The sequence below is a fragment of the Pinus tabuliformis genome, chromosome J (assembly GCF_031772625.1).
Source record: "Pinus tabuliformis cultivar Carrire ecotype Pingquan chromosome J, CPIR1, whole genome shotgun sequence".
Classification (NCBI taxonomy): Eukaryota; Viridiplantae; Streptophyta; class Pinopsida; order Pinales; family Pinaceae; genus Pinus; species Pinus tabuliformis.
This window is the reverse complement of record NC_142295.1, coordinates 1,624,917,090-1,624,923,672: the sequence shown is the minus strand read 5'-3', so window position 1 is coordinate 1,624,923,672 and position 6,583 is coordinate 1,624,917,090. Positions and strand designations below refer to the sequence as shown.

Genomic DNA, 6,583 nt, shown 5'->3' with positions numbered 1-6,583 from the left:
GGTTGTCTTCTCCAGTAACCAGCTGAGGATATACTGAGTGAAATGGTCAATGTACCTAGATCTGTCCTCCAGTGGTTTCCTTTGCAATATTGCAGAAGTGTTGTACAGGACTGATTCCATATCATTGTGAAAAATAAGCTCAATACCTTGAGAATCTTTGATTTTTGTGATTCTGTTGTGGCCCTGTGAGCCATAGTGGATTTATGGAAGAATTTAGTGTTTCTTTCTCCCTCTATAATCCATTGTATTCTTGGTTTCTACCTCCAGAAAATTTCTTCTTGTAAGCATCGATCCTCCCATTCTTCCTATAAAGAGTTAGTTAGTTTTTGTCGCTCTTCAGTGAAGCCCTCTGTGATGTTGATCTGATTGATTTCCTGGAGCTTCTGCTTAGCTTCTCTTTTGGCTTTGAAGATATCTCCAAATTCCTTTCTGTTCCAAGCTTTAAGACGAGATTTGATATGTTTAAGTTTCTATTTGAGCATGTACATTTTGTGCCCTGAATATTCAACTCCTCTCACCACCATTTATCAATGTTATCAGTGAAATAAGGTGTGAGAGCCTGGAATTTTCAAACATGAAAGGTTTGTTTCTCAATGTTCCCATAAAGGTGGCTTCCAGCTGTACAGGCTAGTGATCTGATCCTCCAAAGGGCATAATGGAGGCTGTCATGGTGGGTCCTGTGAGAATGAGGTCCTCTGAAATAATGAATCTATCAAGTTTGGAAGCAACTTGATTAGCCCCTCCCCTTTTGTTGTTCCAAGTGAAGGTTCCATTAATTGTTTCAGTATCCACTAGACCCATGTTCATAATGAAGTTCTAGAAGCCATGGAGTCTCTACCTAGCTGTCTAGTGCCTCCTTTTTTTTATGAAAGAGATCTTATCATATTGAAATCTCCTGCAATGATCCAGGACAAAATGGTATGTCTTGCTCTTAGATCCTCCAGGGAGGTGAGAAACTTGAGCTTGTCTGCTTGCTTTTGAGGTCCATAAACATTTGTAATCATGTATATCTCCTTGTCCCATACAAGTTGACATATCAGGAGAGATAGTTCTTGATGCTTCAACATCCAGAATTCCAAATTTTTGTGGGTCCCACAAGGTGAGAATTCCCCCCCCTGAGTTGTTTGCCTTAACCTCTAAATACTCATATTTGAATAACCACTTATTAAGAATATCTCTTATCTTTTCCATTGAACAATTTGTCTCCTGAATAAAAAACCATGTCTGGTTTTTCTTCTTTCATTCTGTTACTAAGATTTATTTGTTTCCTCCTATTCCCTATGCCTCTAATGTTCCAGGTCGTGAGCTTCATTAAGAAAGATTAGTAAAGGAATAGCTGGTAAGACCTTTCTTCTCACCTGATTTGATCAATAGTTTTCCACATTCGTTAAGCAGTTCATTCTGTCTCTTTCTTCTCTCTTTTCCTACCTGAGTTTTTTGGAGATTGTGCCTGAGAATTCTCCATCATCTTGACCCCACTTGGCTCCTGGCTTTCATGATTTCTTTTGACTCCAACTCCCTTCGCTTGTGACCTCTAGAGAAAGAGTTGTTGTACTATGTCATAGTCCTCTTTTGGTAGGGAGTCCACTCCTATGTTTTTTCTTGTTCTAGAAATTTCTCTAGATCTAGATTCTCCCTATCCAGAATCTCTTGTAGCTCATGGTCCTCTGTTCCCTCGCTTCACTTGGAGTCATCTCCTGGTCCTTGCCGATATCCATCAAGCTTTCTAGATCATCCTTTTACTCGTTGTTTACTGTGATATCCTCCATGTCAGCTACCTTATCCTCCTCCTTTGTTACATTCTCCTTGTCCTCAACTGTCTCCTTGTTCCCCTCTTCTTCCTCCAAGATCTTGAATCTATTGTGTTGTGTATGTCTATCCCCATTTGCCTTCTTGTGTGAACGCTTTCCCCCTTTCCCTTTGCTCCTGACCTTGGTGAAACCCCCGTGATGTCTCTCCACAGTGGTTTTCTGGTTGCTTTCTTTCCCTATTGATTGTGGGGCAGTCTCTATATAGATTTCCATGTTCATGGCATTTGCAACATCTAAATGGTATGTGCTCATAGTCCACAGTCTGCACCCATTCTTCATCCTATACTTCTAAAATTATAGCTTCCAAAAGGGCTCTAGATAGATCCATTTCCACACATATTCGGGCAAAGGAGGTATACCTTCCTTTCAGAGTTGCCTCTAAGATCTTAAGAAAATGCCCTAGCTTATTGCCTATGGCTTTCAAAGATTATGGTAGCCAATAATCGAGAAGAAGGGAATATAGTCTGATCCAAACCGGTACTGATGTGAATGTTTCACATTCCGGGACAAAGTTCATCATCCATGGCCGCATGTAGAGTCCTACCGCAACATAGAAATAGGCCCTCCCTTCAAACACTCTATCTTTGTCCTCTAGGCTTGTGACTATTACTGTGAAAAGGCCCTTAGAACCTAGATGTAAATGTATTTCTCCCTTTGGCTTCCAATGGCTCCTTATCTAGACATGTAACACCCTCTCTGTCGGCCATAGCCCCATGAACTTGCATATGATTGCATTCTCTGTCATATGATCCCTATGTGCCTTTATCACTGGGTTGCTTAATACGACCTGGGGAATAATGCCTGACTTGCGCTTGCAGACCCCAGTTGTTTTTGTGGAAGCCGATCTTTTACTACTACCTCCATTCTCCTTTTCTTTGCTAGTTTCTTGTTGATTCCCTTCCTGATCCTGGTCTCCACTTCTCCCAGATGTCCCCTGACTTCGTGCTTCTGAAATCTTCTCCAGAGGTTTTTTGAAATGTTTCTTTCGCGCGTTCTTACTTCCTTCTGTGGCTGCTCGACTGTAGGAGGGAGCAACACTCGCTCCTATATTATTATATTATAAAACCATTATTCAAATTTATTATTATACTTATTTTTTTAAAATACATTATATTAAACATTATATATATTTGATTATATTAAATTAAATTAATAAAATACGAAAAAAAATTAATTACTTCTAATTTAAACCTTAATTATGAAACCTCTTCCGAACTATGCTCTAGGAGTCCAAGTTAGTTTAATTATTAATTATTCATTTTATTTTTTATTTCTATGTAATTTGACCAATCAAATATTTAGATAACAGAACATAATAAGGCATTACAACATTTCTTCCATATTAAACTTGATGAAACCTCTCAAAACAATAAAATTATTTAGATTTAAATAATATTATAAAATTTTCTAAATATATAAAATTGTTAAAACTATTTTAAAATTATAAATAATATTATTAAAATATTAAAACTTATATTAATATATTATATCAAACTTATATTAAAACTAAAACCATAAAACCAAGTCAAAGCTATAAAATTATATTAAAATGAAGTTTATATTATATTATTATATTATAAAATCATTATTCAAATTTATTATTATATTTAATTTTTTTAAATACATTATATTAAACATTATATCTATTTAATTATATTAAATTAAATTAAATTAATAAAATATGTAAAAAAATTAATTACTTTTAATTTAAACCTTAATAAATAAATTTATTTTTATTTAAATTTATTTATGCCTTCTCAATAAGCTATAAAACATTAGGCCCCAGGCTAGCTCAAATGGTTGAGTTCCCGTTGCGAAGTACTCTCCCGTTTGGGAAGTACTCTCCCGGTTTGGGAGGTCACGGGGTCAAATCTCCTCGACGCCCTCGGGGTTAGGCCTGATATGCCCGACCGGCAGATCCCTTCGGGTGGAGCTGCCCCCCGCTTCTCTATGTAGACGTGGCCACTCGGTGCCCCGCTTCTCTATGTAGACGTAGTGGCCACTCCGGTGCCGTGAACCACACTAAAAAAAGCTATAAAACATTACACGGCACGCATTAACAAGATCATACTACAAAACGGATTGTTATTTTCTGAGTTTGTGTTATTGTTCTTTAAATCCATGCAGTCATACAATAAAGAGAATTGCAACTGCAAGTAAACTGTGACCATAACAAGAAGTAAACTGAGACATTACAGCATAGCAAAACATGAACGCAAAAACAAGATCGAACCTGTATAGCCACAGGTTCGTCAAGTGGGCAAAACCGGGCGTAGTACCCTGATTACGAAAACATTTTATAAAAATATTATCAAAACATGTTATAGTCTCAGTGATTATAAGTTATATTTCCTATTATAAAAATAAGAAAACACAGGAGAAGTTTATGAAAGAAAACGTCATCTGCATGTTTACTTTGACATGTTTATGAGCGGAGTGAAGTGAGAGGTGACTATTTTAAGAGTTTCACGAGAGATGTCTACGTTAAATGTTTGATAATACGAAAATAGAAAAGCAAAGCTCTATTTTTAAACCTAACTAAACTAAAGTGAGATATCTGTTTTTTAGAGTTCCATAAATTTGAAAACAAAGAAGAAAAACACAAAAGAAATTACCAATCTATCGGCTGCGATTGTTGTTGTTTCCATCCTCTATCAGATTCACTGAAAAAAATTGCTTATAGCTGCGATTCTTGTTGTTTCCATCATCTATCAGATTTACTGAATGCAAAGGCAAAGGCTTGGCAAAATGTTGGAGCCCACAAGAGCAGCCTTGGCCATCATAGTCGATATACCACAGGAGGACGAGGTAGAAGAATACACTACCAACTTAAAGGGTGGTGGCTTCATCTCATCCATAAACAGGTTCATGTCTTCGATCAAGATGGAGCAAAGCAAAGTGGCAGAGTGGTTGCAGAGTTGTTTTCATAGGGGAGGAAGATCAGTACTGATGCCCATAATTAATAATTGCTCAATTCACGACCACTATGAATTCAGCAATGTGGACTTGAGCGTGGTTCCCCATCATAAAATTAATATATGTTTCCACAGGGCCACACGCATCGCTTTCTGTTGCAAATCCCTCAACAAAAATAAGACACCGCTCAATATGATCCTCAATGAAATAAACGTCATGTGTAGGGTCTCCGGTTACGAGGGCACTGTGAAACTTCATGCGGTTTATGAGGATTCGCAGAATATACATCTAGTTTTGGAGCTGTGCAGCCTAGGAGATCTGTTCCAAACGGTTATGCAGAGAGGCGGCCGTTACAAGCCTGATGATGAATTGGAAGCTGCCATGATATTCAAGCAGATGATGGAGAGCATTTTGTATTGCCATGCAAAGGGTGTTGTTCACAGAGATATCAAACCCGAAAACATTTTCTTGACAGGAAGCCTCACGCATCCAGTCGTCAAGTTGGGTGACTTCGGTCTTGCTACGCTGTTTCACAAAGGTATCATATTTTTTATTTCAGATTTAATGCGATAAAGTTTAAGTGATAGAGTTTAAATTTTGGGTAGCTATTTTATAAATATATTTTTTAATTTTGAAAAGAAGAGTACTGTAAATTTGATCATTCAGATTTATTCTTTCTCTTAAATAATTATCATAGGTGGATAAATTGGTTGAAAAATATTGCGAAATTGCAGGAGGTAATCTTCTGTATGATAAAATGGGAACCCCAGCCTACGTGGCTCCCGAAATTATGAATGGACAAGGATATACAGAGAGCGTGGATATTTGGAGCGCTGGAGTGTTGCTGTATGCCATGCTCAGTGGTACATTGCCATTCCATGGTGACAACTTCTTGGAACTCAAATGTAAGATTTTGAAGGAAGATGTTGATCTCAAAAATGGTGTATGGGACAAAATCTCCGTGCTGGCCAAAGACCTCATCTCACGCATGCTCGTTAAAGATCCACAACACCGCTTGAATGCTACACAAGTCTTGAGTAAGTAACACTACCATAATCGTTATCTCATTTTAGCACAGATGATGAATTAACCTCTTTTCTTTTTTATATTATATTAATGGATGGGATGGCCTAATTTGTTACAGGGCACCCGTGGTTGAATTTTGAGACAAGTCAAAAAACGCACGTGATAGCAGAAATGTGATTGCTGTGAATCAATGAATGTTTTCAGATTTTCTCAAAGTCTTACTGGGAAGGAGTCCCTACGCATTTGAAATTATAAGCTTGTCGAATCAGTACTTGTGGGTAGAGAACATGGCAGTAACAATTTGCCTTCCTCCACAGGTTCTCATAGATACAAAAAGCTTGTAAGAAGATTGGTCTGGCTTGTAACTGATTTGATTGAAACCAAAATTGTACTTAATACTTGTGGGTAGAGAACATGGCAGTAACAATTTGCCTTCCTCCGCAGGTTCTCATAGATACAAAAAGCTTGTAAGAAGACTAGTCTGGCTTGTAACTGATTTGATTGAAATCAAAATTGTACTTAATACTTCTGGCTAGAGAACATGGCAGTAACAATTTGCCATCCTCCACAGGTTCTCATAGATACAAAAAGCTTGTAAGAAGACTAGTCTGGCTTGTAACTGATTTGATTGAAATCAAAATTGTACTTAATACTTCTGGGTAGAGAACATGGCAGTAACAATTTGCCATCCTCCACAGGTTCTCATAGATACAAAAAGCTTGTAAGAAGATTGGTCTGGCTTGTAACTGATTTGATTGAAATCAAAATTGTACTTAATACTTACTTGTGGGTAGAGAACATGGCAGTAACAATTTGCCTTCCTCCACAGG

General features: G+C 37.4%; 1 pseudogene; it reads left to right on the top strand.

Moving 5' to 3' along the window:
• The first annotated feature begins 4,943 nt into the window (after positions 1–4,943).
• LOC149233707 (serine/threonine-protein kinase PEPKR2 pseudogene) lies at positions 4,944–6,097 on the top strand (annotated as a pseudogene).
• Positions 6,098–6,583: the final 486 nt, after the last annotated feature.